Here is a 19,027-nt window from a genome sequence, read left to right as displayed (position 1 = left end):
GGCCTTAGAAAGAAAGGCATCTGCATTTTCTTTTGAAAATACAAATTATACAAATGGGATAGAGGACGCAAAGGGAAGCAGCATACAAGGTAGTTTAGTTTGCAAATACTGCAGTGCATTTAAGACAAATGAGCTCACTTATTGAAATTAATGTCCCCAAGGGAAGCACCCTTTTGTAGAGGTGCCAGCAGTCTTGCCGGAAACCCTTATTTAAATCACACCTGCATGCTTTTTTTTTTAAATTGAATATTTTCTCTATTTAAGCCCATCCTAGCTGGCTGGCAAGATGCTCTCTGCCTGATCTAATTTTTTGAAAGAAGAGACACTGTTCCTAAAATAGTCTTTGCCTAAAGGGGAAGCCAAATTCTTTTCTCGGTATTGCTGCTGCTGTTGTTTTTAAATTTGTTTTACCGCAGACTAAAGGATTTAACTCTTCACGGGCTCTAAAACATTCTGGAGTTCCTTGATCATGTAACCTAAGCAGCAGACACAGCACGTGGGAGTTTTCATATGTACGTATGACTGTGTGCGTGCTCTACAGCATGATGATACACGCTATGAAACATGCGCAGAAGGGAAAATAAGGGGACACATAAAGTCATTCTGAATGGAAGTTCCAGCACTTTCTTCTTCTGCCATACTCCAGTTGTGCTTGGTCTCTTCTGGAGACCCCCCCCCTCTTAGGCCTCCCAGTCAGGGACAGGTTTTCAGGTCTGCTGAAAGGTACTCAGGTTCTGAAAACAGAGGAACGAGAAAAGTTTGCTAGAATCCTGAAGGAAACTCATTGGCCGCTGTCTCCTTCCACTTCAGAGAGAACACAGGGTGTGGCTGCTGTCTGGTGCCAGGTGGTGGCCAGGGGCCGGAAGCTGGCCTTCTGCATCTGTTTCTGCTGCTGGTTTGTGACTGCAGCTGTCTCTGCTGGTTTCTAGACCACTTACACAAAAACTCAAAAACGTCTGAGAATGGAAAGTGCTTTTGTTTCTCAGGGGCATCAAACTGCACTCTGACCTCCTAGCTAGCCATTTAGGAGCTCTCTATACATTCTGAGTGGCTGGAATTTTGATATGATTGATAGAATACTTACTCTCTTCTGTGAAGTCTTAAATTCTTTTTTTTTTTTTTTTTTTTTTTTTTGGTTTTTCGAGACAGGGTTTCTCTGTAGCTTTGGAGCCTGTCCTGGAACTCCCTTGGTAGACCAGGCTGGCCTTGAACTCACAGAGATCCGCCTGTCTCTGCCTCCCAAGTGCTGGGATTACAGGAGTGCGCCACCACCGCCCGGCTGAAGTCTTAAATTCTGATTGCCACAAACTTGGCTGAAGCTTTTCACAGGAGGGAATGTTTGATCTGTGCCCTATTCTGTGTGAAACTTGTCATGTTTCTGTTGCGGCACAGGCTCTATGTTTTATAAAGGATTCTGCTTTTTTTCTGAGACAAAATTATGCTTAAAGGCTTGTGATGTAGTTTAGGTCCTGAATGTTCCCCCAAAGACACAAGCGCTGAAGGTCTGGTTCCTACGACATGGTGGATTGGGAGGTGGTATATGTTAAGAAGTGAGGCATGGAGGCTGGACTTGGGTCATGGTACTTTTGAAGAGGCTGTTCCAATCCTGGTCCCTTCCTCCTAGCTCCCCATCTTTGCTTCTAGGTTGGATCAGTGTGATCAGGATTTCTCTTCCTTGTAGTCCTCTGCTAATGTACTTTATTCCCATAGACCCAAAGCAGCAGGGTCAAATGACCATCAACTAAACTTCTAAAATCACGAGTCCAAATAAAGCTCTCTAAGTTATTCACCTTGTGTGTTTTGTTAGAGCCCTGGGAAGTTGACTGGCATAGCTTGCTTAGGTCTCTATGGCTATGAAGCGAGAGCCCCTTCACACCCATCACCTGCACCTCGATTATGCTGGGAAGACATGGTAGACAGCTCTAGTCTAAGCCCCGTCCCATGCCCTTCTCCCTGTACTGAAATGGTTGTTTCCCAATTCTGGTAACTAGTAGCAAAGAATATGCTGACCACGGGCATCTCTATTCTCAATTTTTCCAGAATTCCATTCTTAAAATTTGGTTGCTTACCATGGGGTCATTTGCTTTCTCTCAGGATTGTGTGAAGACTCTGTTTCAGTGTGCTTCTCCTGCAGGACTGCCTTCGTTTTCATCATGTGTGTCTGAGATTCTAGAAGCTTCCCGGGGATTCTAATCACTGTAGTGTCTGCAGCTCTCTAGAGATAAGGGAATACAAAAGTTCTTCAGTAACAGAGATCTGCTTGGGCTTCTTTCAGAGAGGTAGTTGAGAGGTCGCTACAATCTCTGTTGTTCTTTCTTCAGATCGCTGTCACCTGCTGTCACTTAGCCCACAGAATTCTTGCTCTTTAGATCATGGGCCTTTCTTTATCTGTCCCTGATAGAGGAGGGTCATCTTTCTATCTGTTGTTTTATTGGTTAAGTAATAAAGAAAACTGCTTGGTCCTGAAAGGACACAAAATTAGGTAGGCAGAGTAGACAAAACAGAATGCTGAAAAAAAGAAGCCGAGTAGGGAGTCACCATGATTCTCCCACCCAACACAGATGCAGGTTAAGATCTTCCCTGGTAAGCCAGCTCATGGGCTACACAGATTATTAGAAATGGGTTAGATCAATATGTAAGAGCTAGCCAATAAGAGGCTGAAACTAATAGGCCAGGCAGTGTTTAAAAGAATACAGTTTCTGTGTAATTATTTTGGGTATAAAGCTAGCCGTGCGGGCGGCCGGGTGCCTGGGATGCAGCCCCGCCACTCCTATTACTACATGTCCCTGATGGGATGGTGTGATCTTCAGACTAAGGGTTCTGAACCAGCTTTCTCTTTGCCTTCTCTTCTATCTCTGGTTGTGATACAATGCCTAAGAATACAGTTATCAACCACACACAAACAAACAAGAGTCTTAAACACTGCCCTTTAGGCTTTCAAATACTGCATTGTCTTCTCAACTTTTGCCTTGCTCACCTGTAGAGAGATGAGTGGATCTGATTCTATCTACTGTTTGGGTCCTATGGGAGTCAACTCTCTATTTTTTTCAATTCTTTGTTATTCTGAAGAATTTCACATGTGTATACAATGAAATATAAATTCCAGCTTATATTTCATTCCTCAAATGTTCTCCTGAATATATACCCCAAGCTCATGTCTTGTTGTATAATTCCCCAAGCCCCCGTGTACGCAGGTGACAGCTGTATAGTTTAAAAACAACTCTGACACCCCCAAATAGCTGAGACAAGTGTAAGGTATTCAAGTATTAGTTCTTTAATTTGCAAACTGGGGTTTTCTCGTTGATTCAAAATGCCTGTGGGCTTTTGATGAATATTATATAATTGTCTTTGTATTGTATGTTACCATCCCTTTACTGGATCAAAATATACAAGACTATTGAAAAAGAAGAGTTTATTTTGGTTATAATATCAGAGGTTTCAATTGATGGTTGGTGTGGTGCTTTGGGGCCTATGGTTGGATGGTGTGTCACAGAGCCCTGCAGATGTGGTACAAGAGAAAGGCCTGTTTACCACACAGGGGCTGGGAAACAAGAAGAGGAAGGGCCTTGGGTTTCAGTATCCCCGTCAAGGGCTTTCCTCTAATACAGAATTCCCTCTCAGAAGTCTTCGCCACCTTTTCTATGACTTTCAGATGGCAGCATGGGCCGGACATGATCCCTTCAGCACAGGGGGCTTTCCAGGTATAGTTGAGATCCCGACCATGTGAGATAGAAGTGAGTATATGTCAGGAACACAACAGGCCCAGTATCCCAACCCCACAAGCTATTGCCACCAAGATCTGAACTTGTAATCCAGGCTCGTTACGCTGAAACTTCTGCATTACAAAGAGACTCTATTAGCATTCACAAATTCTGTGGGTTAGGTCCTGCTGCTAAGGAAAATGGGTTGTCAAGTCAATCCCCGCTTGGCTGGGACTTACTTGTACTTGTGAATGGATTCATGAATTCATGTGGAACTTGAACTTGAACTTGAATGGTAGAGCTTACCTAAACCTATTTGAAGTCTGTGAAGTTGAATGACTTTAAGGTTTAGATAGACAGCATCTCATCGTGAGCTGGAGCATGATCCCCAAATGGAGGATCCAATCATCAGGTGATCAAATCATAAGGGCTTGGATTTCATCAGAGGCTCAATCCTTTCATGTCTGTATACTATGACAGCAATGTTGGGAGGGAGTAGAAAATTATAAAATTAGGAAAATAAGAGACCTTCTTATAGAAAGCGGGTCATTAGAAGGGGCCCTGGAAAAATGCACCTTTTCCCTGACCTCCCCTCCCACGCTTCATGGCCTCTGCAACATTCTCCTACCAACCACACATTGTTCTACGTTACTAAGGTCCTAAGTAAAAAGATAAAGCCACATGTGGCCAGAAGCATCCAAAATGATGAGCCAAAACAAATCTTCCTCTCAACCCCTCCTTGCTGATATTTGTCAAAGCAAGGGAAAGGTCTGAGTGATACACTTGGTTAGGAAGCCATGCTTATTTCGGGGCTTTGGAGAAGTTGCTGTCATTTCATGTAAAAGTCAATCTAATTAGATACTTATTAAGAACTTCAGAAACTAAACTCTTTGATTTCCTTCCCCTCTGTTGTCTTCACGCATTTAATTCCAGCATGTAATCAATGTATCCTCTTATTTGAGATAATTTAATTGACTTCGGGCGATTAAAAATAAATTATACTTAAAAGGCGTTTAGTTGAAGTCACACAAATCCTTTAGTATTATTAAGTGCCAACAAGTGAAACTTTGTAATAGTCCCCTTGTGCAGTTAGGATGAAATATGCTCTTTTATGGTGCTCTCTCATGTGCTGTGTTTGCCAACTGACCCTCATTTGAAAATAATTGTTTGAAGATTACAGTTTCAATTTGTGCATGTGTTTCCCAGCCTGTCCTCTTTACTTACCAATTTATAATGTGTGCCATTTCTTTTGAGATATGACTGAAACATTATCAGATACAGATTGGCCAGACTTCATTCATCAGGGTCAATAGCATGTTAGTTCACTCCTAATTTTATCTTCAAATGTGTGTGTAAACCCAATAGCAAGTTAGTAGAAGCTGTAGGGATGATGTCTATAATCGCATACGCATGTTGGATACCACTTCTGAATGCATTTGAACATGCCTATGTTCTGTTACTTTACATGCAAAATGATATGTAGTCTTGTTATGCAATTCCCTATGAACAAAAAATATGGATTCTTATAACAGATTCATAGGTTAATCATGTGTGTTCACAATTCTCTTGATTTCTTAAAGGACCTATGTGTGTGACTATTAGTAGAATCCTGACCATTAAAAGTGTCTGTCAAAGAAGGGATACACTGAGCTGTATTTGGTCACCATGTTCACAGTTGTTGTATACTTTTTTTTCCCACTCTTCAAAGGGCGGGGCCCAGACCCCAAAACTCCCCTCTGAGTTTCTTTTTTTTTCTGGGTTTATTTTTTTATTTTTTTAATTAATTAATTTATTTATTAAAGATTTCTGCCTCCTCCCCGCCACTGCCTTCCATTTCCCTCCCCCTCCCCCGATCAAGTCCCCCTCCCTCATCAGCTCGAAGAGCAATCAGGGTTCCCTGACCTGTGGGAAGTCCAAGGACCACCCACCTCCATCCAGGTTAGTAAGGTGAGCATCCAAACTGCCTAGGCTCCCCCAAAGCCAGTATGTGCAGTAGGATCAAAAACCCATTGCCATTGTTCTTGAGTTCTCAATAGTCCTCATTGTCTGCTATGTTCAGCAAGTCCGGTTTTATCCCATGCTTTTTCATGAAAGGAGACAGAGACAGAGACCCACATTGGAGCACCGGACTGAAATCTCAAGGTTCAAATCAGGAGCAGAAGGAGAGAGAGCATGAGCAAGGAACTCAGGACCGTGAGGGGTGCACCCACACACTGAGACAATGGGGATGTTCTATTGGGAACCCACTAAGGCCAGCAGGCCTGGGTCTGAAAAAGCACAGTTGTTGTATTCTACAGAGCCAACAGAAGCAGGGAGTTAGTGAGCATTGATCAGCTGAACCATTGCTCGCATGGGAACTATACAGTTAGGCCGTTAAAATTTTGCATTATTTTTGTATATACATGCATAAATGTTTTGCCTACATATATGCATGTATATCATGCATATATAGTGTCTGCAGAGGCCAGAGGAAGTTATCAGATCCCTTGGAACTGGAGTTACTGAAGATTGAGATCCATCTTGTGGGTTCTGGATCACTTGCAGAAATAACAACCAAACCATCTCTCTGATAGTTGTATTCTTGCATATAGTTAGGCTCTAAGTTAGGCTATTACGAAACTCAAGTCTCAATTTGTGTAACTCAAGCTGCAATAGATTTGCTTCTTAGTACATGAACTTATTTTTTTGTGTGGTACTGTTAAAGATACCTTATTTTGTGCACACATCCAATGCAGTGTCTACCGTATGTGTCTATGGCATTCATTAGCATTGAGCTTGTGGCCAAGGCACTATAGTTTATGTATAATGAAGGTTATTTTGCATACATGTGTTTTTTCTATAAGGCATATTGCAGTCTTCTCCCTCTTAGGAATACCAGGTGGTACATCAGACTTGTGCTGGGGGATCATTGAAAGGAAAGGCACAGAGTGTATACTCAGTAGGCTGTAGACATCAGAACTGAAGATGTGTTATAAAATCCAAGTTACCCTCTCCTCTCTCTACTCCACACTTACCTTGTTAAAAAAAAAAGAAGCCAATACAATCAAACAGTTCATGAGCAATGTTTTTAATAGTATAATCATTTGACCAGGAAACCTCACACTGGGAACGTATTTTCCCCTTGATTGGTGTCTTGTCCGTGCCTCATACTGTTTCTTTGGAGAATCTTGCTCAGTAAAATGGGCCAACAACTTAAAAGATTGGTAGCTGGAGTGCCAGAATGTGCTTGTACACACACACACACACACGTACATACAAATGTACATGCACACGCTCACACACACAGCACTGAAGATGATCATGAGCACGTGGACCCTGTGATAATGTCTGGTATGGCAAGACTCCCCTTCTTCCTTTAGATCCTCTCCAGTGGTTTGTGACTCACTGAAACCTGGGTTTGGGAAGAGGACCACATTTTCTTTTTCCTCTCCTGACAGTTTATGTCTTCATCTGTACTACTCACTGTGGGAATGAAGGGAAATATTTTTTTTTGGATTTCAAAGGAATGTTTTTTTGTTTCTATTTCTTGTCTGTCTTGTCCTCTCGACGCATCCCTTCTGAATCCATTGTTTAGTGCTTTGATCCCTGCTTTGTTTCCAGTACAATAGCCAACTTCTTAACTTAACAATAGGCTGGCTGAGTGTTGCCAAGTGAGCCAATCAGTTTTCATGTTCAAGTTTAACAACAGCAAGGGCTGCTCAGTGTTAAAATGAGAATAAGCATTGCTCATGCCCTGGTGTGGGGGGTGGTAAGGCATCCCTGAGAAGGAGGCCTGGTACATTTCTGCACTTAGTCCAAGTGGAGGAAAGACAGTTGAGCGTTGTCAGCTGATCTGAAAACTTTGAAAGCTGGGATGCAGAAATGGAGAGAAGGCAGAAGATTGATGTGTTTAGTCGATGGGAAGCGGAGTGGCTGCCAGTTATCTGGAACAGGGCAGGGCAGGCACACCAGAGGTGGTGATAGTCAGAGGCCAGTTTTTTTGGCAAAGAACTTCCAGAGTATGCTTTGGTGAGTGGCCAGTTTCCTGGCATTTGATCTGTGAGTCAGTGCAAGTTTATGTATCTTCTTCTCTAGAAGGGTTTAGTCAGAAAATGAAATATGTGAGTTCCGTCCTCACCCAGAACAATGGAATCCTGCGGAAACACTGTGCAGAAGGAGCCCTTTATGGCTTCTCTGGGATGTGTAAGACCTGAAAGGGTGGCTTTAGGACAGGATTGGCATGTATTGTGTTGTTTTGTGAATTCTGGCATTTGTGTTTGCTATGAAGAAGTCTTTTACACCTGTTTGAGGTCTTGTTTGGTGTAGGAGGTCGTTCTGTATTTGTGTTGATTTCATTGGTTGAATAAAGAGACTGACTTGGCCTTTTGATAGGGCAGCCCTTAGGTGGGCAGAGTACACAGAACAGAATGCTGGGAAGAAGGGAAGTGTGACAGACGCCATGCTTCTCCTGCCCAAGACGGATGCTGGTTAAACTCATTCCGGTAAGCCACAGTCAAGTGGTGATACAGATTATTAAAAATGGGTTGAATCAAGATGTGAGAATTAGCCAATATAAGGCTAAAACTAATGAGCCAGACAGTGTTTAATTAATACAATTTCCGTGTAGTTATTTTGGGTATAAGCTAGCTGGGTGTCCTGCGGAGCTGGGCAGGACAGAACAAGGGGCCTGCCCTCCAAACAACACTTGCTGATTTAAAGGTCAGGTTTATTATAAAACTCTTATGCAGTAAATTTACCATGTACATATATAACTATATATATGAAGTTTGAAATTTAACTAGTTATATAAAGATCTATGTGGACATCTCTTTCCATCTCCCCTGAGTAGTAAGTGTGGCGCTGGGTCACCCGACAGGAAGATATTTCATTACTCAAGAAACTGTTGACATTTTCTAACGTGTCTGTGTTAGCTTTTGTTCCTGTTTTCAGTACATGACTACTCTAGTTTGCTAGGTATCTATGCAGTCTCGCCAGCACTGCGCATTGCTAGTTTACTTTTGCTCATTTTATTTTAGCCATTACAGAAATTAGTTTAGTTTTGAATTATAGTGGTATGTCTTAGAAAATGTGCATGCTTGCACGTGCACACGTGTGTACGCGTGTGCACACACACACATTTTGATGTTATTTTGTTTTCTGAGAATATTTCTTCCTCCTATTACTGGCTCCCATTGTGTATACTTCATGTTTAATGCCTCATTGAAATTGTCTGAATTTCTGCTTCTCTGTGATGTACATGAAGCTCCATTTTGCTCCCCATTGAATACTTCTGTTAGATTATAAGCCTTACGTGTTCCAGACTTGCATTACTCTGATAATACAGCACCTGCAAACATTCACTGATGTTTGAGAGGATAGTGAGCTGAAGCACAGGTCGGCCTCAAGTTCCCAATGCCCCTGCTTTAGTTCATCATGCATTAAAGATAGAGCTAGAATAGCCTCTTGTGTTTTCTTTATCTTTTTTTTTTTTTTGATTTTTCGAGACAGGGTTTCTTCGTAGTTTTTGGTTCCTGTCCTGGAACTAGCTCTTGTAGACCAGGCTGGCCTCGAACTCACAGAGATCCACCTGCCTCTGCCTCCCGAGTGCTGGGATTAAAGGTGTGCGCCACCACTGCCTGGCTCTTTATCTTTTTTTTTTCTTTTTTTTTTTTAAGAGATGTTTTCTGGACTGTCAGTTTTGAATCAAGGATGAATTGATGAAACACTTTAGCAACATTTAAGCTATTAATATAAGGATCTCTTATTGATCTTACAGCTCCAGTGTGTCTTCTTCATATAATATCTAACACTTTTATAAAGCATACAAGAAACAGCCCCTGTTGATGGATTTTTTCCCCCTTGGGCTGCCAGCTCACAAAATATGACAGACACTGAGACTTATTACTAATTATGAAAACTTGACCTAGAACTTTGGCTTTTCCCACTAGCTCTTATAACTTAAATTAACTCATTTTTATTCATCTACATGCCAACACATGGCTCATGGCCTTTATGTCTCTTCCTGCTTGTCTTTCTCCCTCTGTGTCCAGCTGGAGTCTCTGCCTTGCTTCTTCCCAGAGCTCCCTCTGTCCAGAAGTCCCACCTATACCTCCTGCCTAGCTACTGGCTGTTTAACTTTTTATTAATCCATAGTGACTTATCTTTACATAGTGTAATCAAATATCTTGCAACAGGACCCTGTCATGCTGGTTTCAATTCCTGCCAGTTTTCAAGTTCTCTTCAAATTTGATTCTAAAAAAGGAAAATAATACAGACAAATAGCACCATAGACTTGCCTTGCTAACTTGGCTCTCTGCAGTCATTTCTCTCTAATTGTTGCCTTATTAAACATGAGCATGACATTAAATTCTACTCTTCGTTTTTCTTCAAATTCAATTGTACATCCAACTGATGTTGCACATATACCAATATAAATATGTTTCTACAATTTTGTCTATCTTGAATCATGTTTCTCGTGGCTGTCATAAAATATGTGAAGCAGAGAGCTCATAATTCATTTTCAGTGTTTTGTGTGAGCTTTGTCCCATGAGCATGGCAGCTTTGGTGTGGTTTATTAGATTCAGACCTGCATGATTAGTTTGGGCTGCCGAGTTCTCTGGTATTTTGTCTACTTCTCCAATGCTAAGCACATTTTAATATACCTAAGGTTCTGAATAAAATCTCCTTGGCTTTAATTTTTTTTCCCTGATCCATTTATTACATTTTGAATTCAACAGTAGGTGCTTAATCCCACGAGGACTCTCTGGGGTCGGTTGTCCTTCTAACATAGTGCTTCTCAACCTTCCTAATGCCAAGACCTCTTTTTTTTAAATTTATTTATTTATTAAGGATTTCTGCCTCCTCCCTGTCACCGCCTCCCATTTCCCTCCCCCTCCCCCAACTAAGTCCCCCTCCCTCATCAGCTCGAAGAGAAATCAGGGGACCCTGACCTGTGGGAAGCCCAAGGACCGCCCACCTCCATCCAGGTCTAGTAAGGTGAGCATCCAAACTGCCTAGGCTCCCCCAAAGCCAGTACGTGCAGTAGGATCAAAAACCCACTGCCATTGTTCTTGAGTTCTCAGTAGTCCTCATTGTCCGCTATGTTCAGCTAGTCCTGTATATATCCTCCTTTTGCCATGATCTCCAACCATAAAATTGTTCCATTGCTGCTTCATACCTGTAATTTCAGTGCTGTTATGAATCATAACATTAATATCTGATTTTCAGACTATCCGATATGTGCACCTTAAAGGGGTCACGACCCTCAGGTTGAGAAACACTTCTAGCACTTGCTATGTTCCTCTCTGGGTAGACAATTGTTTCTGATACTGATTTGAAAATAACAGTGTCGAATTGAAGTTTGAGGTAAGAAAATGCCCGATGTAAAAACCTAAGCAAATGGAGGAAGCAGGCCAGTTTTAAAGTAGCTTGGTCATCCACCCATCTTCCTAATGATTCCTGCCTCCCTCCTCCTCTCCTGCTGGCAGAATAAAGTGACAGAGGCAGAACAAGGTGGCAGTATGGGTGGCGAGAGTCCTGGTGGCTCCCACTAGAGGATGCAGTGGTCCCACTGGAGATCACTTTTTAAAGTGGCAGCTGCTGTATTTGATTGTCACCGTGGCCAGGATGTTGTTGATGCTGAAGAAATGAGGACTGGTGATAATTTCAATGTGTAGGACCGCCCCACACAATAAATCATACACCACCCCTAGTGCCGACAGATTTACTTATTGTCTGTCTCTTCTAGGTAGAATACAAATCCTATGAAATAAAGAAGTCTGTTTCATTTCCTGACTTATCCCTAAAGGTTGGACTATCCCCTGATTTCCTAGATACCAACAATGTTGAGTGGATAAATAAATAATTCAGTAGCAGGATGGAGTAGGTTGTGATTGAACGGTAGTGCTTGGTGGTGTATACATTTGGGGCTGTGTATGAATATGAGAGAATGTGTTTAAAAGAGTTTACCTTTCTTCTAGGTAAATAATTTTTTATGACGATGTTGAAACAGTAATCTACACATGCTTGTTCGTTTAGACAAATGAGCCAAATATTTTAAGTTATAACAACGTACGGAGAACTGCCCAAATACTGGGTTTTCTGCTCATGAGTCTCAGATGATTCTCCCGTCCACTTCAAGTGAGAAATGCATCTGTTGTCGTCATCTTGCAGATGTTATGATGTGATTGCCTGTGTGCATGGCTTGAAACTGGCTGGGAATTTCTGGATGATAGCAATAGAAATACCTTTGTCATATTGGTGATATCGGGGTTCCTCTGCCTGTCTGGAGGAGATATAATTACTCTTACAAAATGTGTCTGATGCTTCTGTTCAGACAGATATGGATGAGGATTTACTTTCCAAAGACGGGTTATGAAGTAACTACTTGTTTGGGAAGAAAGGGAATGACAAACTGAGATCTTTTGGGGGCTGAATTTTTCAACTTTTAATAGATGCAGTCATATACCTGAAATACTTTGTTTCCATTAAAAACTACAATAATTTGGTGATTTAAAAATACATATAGCCATATTTCACATTAGAAATGGCTTAACATTTCTAGCTAAATAGTTGAACTCACACTTAATATTTTAAAATAGTTTAAAACCCAGGTCTAATAGCATTTTATAAAAATGGTTACTGTCTTAAAATCCTATTCTGATAGCAGGAAATCCAACTAACACCTTCAACATGTGCTTTTTTTGAAGCCAGTTTCCAGGTATCAGGTGCTGTTTTTATTGCCATGACCACTTGAGGCAGGAAGGATTGATGTTGGCACCCAGTTTGGGATCATCATCCCGCACTGTGGGGGAAGGTATGATGGTGGCAGGGCTCTGACTGTGTGGTCACATTGTATCCATTGTTAGGAGGCAGACAGACATAAACATAGGCATTCAGATGGCTTTGTTTTTTAACAGCTGAGAAACCCACTAAAGGAGGTTGCTACTCACATTTAGAGTGAGTCTTTGCTTCTCTGTTAATTCTCCAGAAACATTCTCCTGTGTATGCTGTAAGTGTATCTTCTAGGTGATTCGAAATCTAGTCACATTAACAATTAAGGTTGGCCATCATATAAGGGAAACTTTTAGGTACAACAGTATATTGGACTGGGGTTTCTGAAGTTTGGCTTCTGCTTTGTAATGTAGTAACTAAGTGATGTGTCTCTGTGGTTTACGTAGGGCCAATGAATCAAATAAATGCAATAACATGAAGTGAATTGCTTCTCTTGCACTTGGCAAATACCATTAAGTTGATTGTTGGACAGAGATTGGTGAAACTAAAGCTCGACTCAATAGCTGGACAGCTGAGATAACTTCAGATAAGGAAGTCGAGAAAGTTTGCATGTGTTTCTTTTAGAATGGGGATTCTATGAGCCAATGAGGGATTGCTGACCGAAGTCAGCACTGAACCGTGGGTGTGCCTTGAGTGGAAGAGCTTCATCTGTCCAACCCTCACCATGACCATGCCTCCCCAAGTGGCCTGCATTTCTCTTCCTCTCCAGCCAGTTTATGAGTGTTGTATATTTATTTCCTTTCTTCCCAAGCTCTTCTTTCCTTCCTCCATGCAGATTATTTTCAGAATCACATCACCAAGACAACCCATACCATCACTTCTTAGTCTTTTCACTTTGTCAAATGGATACTTTCAAGATTATTGTTCCTTTGTCTATACGCAGTACTTCATGATGCTGACCACTTCCTCTAGAAACACCCTTCCTTTGTGCCTCTGCTTTAGGTTCTGGTTGTCGTAGGTGATACCACACCTTTTTTTTTTTTGACTAAGTCTTTGTAGTTTCCTTTGTGAATTTATTCTGCCACAACTGGCCATTAAGTGCTAGAGTTCCTTCAGGCTCATGCCATCTTTTTCTATATATTTTCATCTGTAGTCTTCTCCAATAAAAACCCGAATGCCAATCTCTACAACATTAATTTCTAGACATGATCCATCTCTCTGTTCTACAATCATGTTTCTAGCTGCCAACTTGGCTTCTTTCATTGGATAGACAAAACACAAAAAACCAGGACTAAATCTATGATATTCCTGAAAAAATCCATACTTTTCCATGAGAGGCTTTAGTTCTTCAGGAAAAATCACTTGGATTCAACCTCAACATCTTCCTCTTCATTCCGTTAACTGAGTGCCATCAATTCAATATCATTAATATTGCTGAGAGATGAAAATGACATAGATATAAGTAACATAGTCAACCACCTCCAAATAATTAGCAGACATACAACATAATGACTGGAGAATGTTTAATAATTTTTATTATTCTATTAGAATATTATACTTCACAATATGTTTGTATGTATTTATATTTTATGTTAGCATTTAACATTATAACAACTTATAAGTTGCTTATTAAATTACGCTATTATTCAATTCTGGAGAACATTTATGCCAATAGTACATTCCAACTAAAGATTTTTCCCATGTTTATACTGCTTTCTGTGTATTTATGGTATGTATATGTGTCTGTGCATTTTTCTTTGTACTTTTAAAATTTTTGTGTTTATTCTATAATTACAGCATTTCTCCCTTCCTTTCTATCCTTTAAGCCTTCCTATCTGAATTCATGCTCTCTGAATTCATGCTCTTTCCTTTTATTATTATTGCATGGATATATGTATTTTGATTTGCATATCCATTTATGTATTCCTAAATATAACCTGCCCAGTCCATATAACGTTACTTGATGGGTATTTTCAGGGCTGACCATTTGGTACTGAACAATCAATTGCTGTGCTCATCTCTGAGGAATGCAGCCTCTACTGCTTCCAGGGTTTTGCAGTTGCCTATAATTCTTTGTGTAGGATTGAGGCCTCATGGGATTTCCCTGGTCTGCTTTGGCATGTTGGTTGGTGTAGTCTTTGTTCAGCTCATGGTTGGACAGTCATGTTGGTGAGCAGCACTCTCTGTGAGAGCTCAAGACCACCTAATACAATCCTCAATGTCATATCTGAGAAGACCTCTTTGAGTTGGTGGTCAAGGCTGTCCTTGGGCTTCACAAAATATTCTGCCTTGTTGTTGCCCTTGGCTTCCCTGTACATGGAAGTTAAGTTCCTATTTCTAAAGACACACCATACACTTCAGACACAGGGTCCAGAAGCCACTGAGCTGGGACTTACCTAAATGTTTCCCTCCAAAGAATTAGCTCTTTATGGTACCTGAAGGTACTATGCAAGCTTCCAAAGGATGAAGGCAATCAAAAGTCTACTTAGATTTGACACCTAAGAACCACTTCAACAGCCAGCATGGCACAGTAATCCTAAGGGTGTATTAGTGGCATAAATACCTCGTGGTAACCAACAGGTCTCTGAACAATGAAATTTCCTTCCTAAACCAAGGAAAGAAAGCATAGAAATAAATGTAACAGAAGTTCAACGAGAAACACATGACCTGGCCAGATCTGGGAATCTTTGAATGTAGCTCAGAGGTCTAGGTTCTGAAAAATCAGCAAGCTGACGTATACAGCAAACGACAGCATTATGCATAAGCAAAAGCCTTCCCACACTACCCAAAGCTCGCCGACTTAGGAAAGACTGAATCAGACCTCTGTTAAGACAGGCCTTGGCTGAACCGTGCTAAAGCCCACTCACTCTGTGTTTGCTTAATACTGGCAAAGCACTTCCAAGCATGTTATTATGTCGGAGTCAAGCAAGCACATTGGCCAAAATAAATAAATAAATGTACAACAGAGAGATACATAGATAAGGGCAGTGACCTGGGGATGAAAATATGTGATACTTGACATGGCGGTGACGTTTTAGCTTTGTAAATAGATTTACTCTCTCCACACACAACCAAAATACACAACAGGAGATGAAGAAATTTGTGCTTAGGATCTCAGATTGCATGAGTATAGTCTTCAATCAGCTACTGAGAATTAGGAAGTCTCCTAAAACCATGGGCCTCTCTTTTCATTGGGTAAAGATAAAACTATCTCAAATTTGGTGTTTAAGTAGTATGGGGACCCACAGGTGTGAGTCTGTTCCACCTTGACTGGAGGTCAGAGAGTTTGAGCTCATTGTTGACAACAGGTGTAGCTACAAATGAGAGATTCTCACCTAGGGTGTGGTTAACTAGTATTTTGGGTATAGAGATGGATTCACTCCATCTGGACCAAAGGTTGGAGAATTCGAGTCTATTCTTTGTGTTATGTTGACGAAGTCTGCTGCCTTCCCTCTCCCCTTTTGGAGTGAAGTATATAAGCGTGTGGAAAATGAACGTGGATTCAGTATTCACTGAATGTCCCTTCCAATGTTGTTCTATGTTTCTGTCTCTCATTTTTCTTATACCTCTGTTCCTTTTGCTTAATAATTTGAATCCTCACGCTCCTACCCTGGAACGTATGAGTTATGTCAAAGCTTATCTTCAACAAAGTAGGACTTTCCATACTGCCAGAATTTTAGTTGGAGATTGCTTGATTAAAATAAGATATACTAGAATATATTGCCTGTTACTCTGCCACATAAATTCACATTTATGTTGTGGAAATAAACCTACAAATTATTCTACAGAGCAATGGCTCTCAACCTTCCTGATGCTCCGATCTTTTAATACAGTTCCTCATGTTGTGATGGCCCCCAACCATAAAATTATTTTCCTTGCTACTTCATAGCTGTAATTTTACTAATGCTATGAATCAGGTTGTAAATATCTGATAGGAAGGATATCTGTGAAAGAATCGTCCAATCCCCCAAAGGGGTTACGACCCCAGGTTGAGACCCACTGCTACAAAGGAACTATGAGAAGTACTTTGAGTCCTTGTTATTGACCAGCTCTATTAAGTTCATGGGGGGAAAAAGTTCCATTCTCACTCTGAGCTCCCCTTTCCTTCTCTGTGGTTCTGATTCAGCTGCTGGTGTGACTTGGCTTCAGTCAGACACTTTGAGGACTGGTGTTGGAGTTTTTCTGTTTCCATTTGGGTAATTGCTTTGCCGCCAGATGTGAAGAATGTCTGAAGCCATAATATAGATGGGAGGGCCACTAGTGTCCTTGGCTCGGGCTGTTGCCTGTGACTGTCCTGTCATAGCCATAATGATTTAGAGAGACGGTGCTTTTTCTTGCTCATTTAGAGAGAGCTGGGGTTTGAGGCAAGGCATCAGAAGGATTTGTTTTGCAAAGAGATTGAATGTTTACTGTGGCTTTGCATAACCAGGAGTGTATTCTTGCAAAGACTTTTAGTGTATCTTTCTCTTTGGTTGGTATACAGCAATTATGATATCTAATGTGTATTGTGTGATATTTTCATATGCAATATAAAACGACCAGACTTACACTTTTTTTTTTGTATTGGGGATATTCAAAATCCACTCTGCTCCCTATTTGTGAACACTTAATTAACTGTTGGCAGTCATATTACCCTGCTAGGAAGCTTACATTTTTTAACTTGCAGTTTGTTGGGTGCTTCTGATAAGAGCCTTTGAACTTAAGACTTGAGAGAAAATGAAACATTTGGGTTTGCTTCAAATATCCTTTGAGATAAGGAAAGTTGGATTATATTAAGTATTCAAATAGGTGGGTTTATCTCATGGGGCTTTTTTTCAAATGTAAGTCCTCTTTGAGTTTCTTCTTTTAGCGTTCCTTACTTCTGAAGTACACACTGCATATTGTAGGAATTGTTTTTCTTGTCATAAAGGAGTCCAAACTCCAGTTAGCAGTGTACCTTAAAAATCAGCCTTCAGGCCAAAAGCCCAGAGAAACCAGACAACAATGAAGACCCCAAGAGAGACACACATGGATCACAAAGTCTCCTGAGTGAACTGGGAGCACACAAGACAGGGCAAAAGGGGAGAGGAGAGGAAGGAAGGGGAGTGGAAAAATGTATAGCTTAATAAAAACAATTAAAAAAAAAGACAAAAAAGAGAGCACATTAGGTTTTTGTTGTTGTTGTTTGTTTTGTTTGTCTGTTTGCTTGGTTAGTTTTCCAAGTTAGGGTTTCTCTGTGTAACAGCTCTGGCTATCATACAACTTGCTTTGTAGACCAGGCTGTCCTCAGACTCATAGAGGTCTACCTGCCTCTGTGTCTTGAGTGCTGAGATTAAAGGCATGCGCCACCACTCTGAAACACATTGTTTTTCCCTCTTGACAAAGTTTTTTGTGTGTTTATATGTTTGTGATTCAGTATATTTGATTCTTGTTGAAATGATGGGCAAATGCTTTTACTTTTTTGATAAAAGTTATTAAAAATAGTCCTGTCTCCAGATAAGATGGAATGCGGTAGATAGGGAAGAAGATTATCAATGGGATTCCTCTGAACTAGACTTGCCTTAGGCTCTACTTCTTAGAAGCGTGCCACTTCTGTGACCAGACCAGGCTAGCAGAAAGATACAGATCGTTTCAAAACTAGACAAAACATGAAACTTGGAAGTGCCATTTCGAATGATAGCTTTACCAGAGAAAAGAGCCGTTTCCTGTAACCCATTGTTTGCGTGATGATCACTTTGTCATCCCTGGATCTTTTGGGGTTGTTTATGGATTTTAGAGAAAGTTTATTAGCCATGAAAAAATTCTGCTGTATTTTTATTGTCATTATATTAAAGGCACAGCGCTTGGATTTAATGTGTCTGAATGTGATGTGTTTAGCAGAATAGCAAAACAATTCTGGAAAAGAACAAATTTAAAGGAGTTGCATGAGCTGATTTTAAGGCCAGAGGCAACCCTGGCCATCAGTACAGTATAGCAGCGGAAAGTGAGGGTTGTGTGGGTTAATGGAACAGCACAGAGAGTCCAGAATCCCTCCCCTCACAACTTGGACGTGTTTCATTGAGATAGGAGCTAAGTAATTCATTAGAGGGCTGTGTCCTAATGATAGGGTTGGGATAAATCATCATGCGGGTATAAAATGAACTTTGACATAAACCTAACAGTGTATGCAAAAGTTTTATTGAAACAGGTCATAACTCCAAATGTAAAATAACAAAACTTCTAGATGGAAATATTGGAGATCTCCTTTGTAAATTACCTTTAGATTCTTAGATATGAAACCAAGTCAGTTGCATAAGATCTCTTCAATGTTATCATATTTTTAAAAGTTAACCCTTGATGATTGAGAACTTTTGATATTAATAACAATGTGAAAAGACAAGCTACAAAATTGAGGTGAATATTTGCAAATTGTATGTTCAACAAGGTTCTTATATTCAAAATATATGACGAACTCTCATAAGCCCAGAGTAAAAGTCAAATAATCTTACATTAAAACAAATGGACAAAAGTCTTGAATGGACAGTTCCCCAAATTACAGATAAGTTAGCAAATTAATGCCCTAAACCATTTCCACTATCACACACCAGTAGGAAAATGAAAATTTAAAACCATAATAATTAATAATAATCTAATAA

General features: G+C 40.5%; 1 protein-coding gene across 2 annotated transcripts in view; it reads left to right on the top strand.

Annotated features, from left to right (window-relative positions):
• Nucleotides 1-19,027, top strand: part of Mctp2 (multiple C2 and transmembrane domain containing 2) — a 223,919-nt gene that overhangs the window by 25,274 nt on the left and 179,618 nt on the right. Inside the window, exon 1 of one of the 2 annotated variants that reach the window (XM_075952327.1) lies at nt 8,099-8,182. The exons of the other annotated variant lie outside the window; for it this stretch is intronic. The gene's annotated coding sequence lies outside the window, so the exon portion shown is untranslated. Of the gene's footprint in view, nt 1-8,098; nt 8,183-19,027 lie in introns of those variants that run through there. 2 annotated transcript variants of the gene reach the window in all.

Source organism: Microtus pennsylvanicus, chromosome 18 (assembly GCF_037038515.1).
Source record: "Microtus pennsylvanicus isolate mMicPen1 chromosome 18, mMicPen1.hap1, whole genome shotgun sequence".
In the NCBI taxonomy this organism is placed as follows: Eukaryota; Metazoa; Chordata; class Mammalia; order Rodentia; family Cricetidae; genus Microtus; species Microtus pennsylvanicus.
Note: the sequence above shows the minus strand (reverse complement) of the source record. Positions and strands in the feature narration are given on the sequence as shown.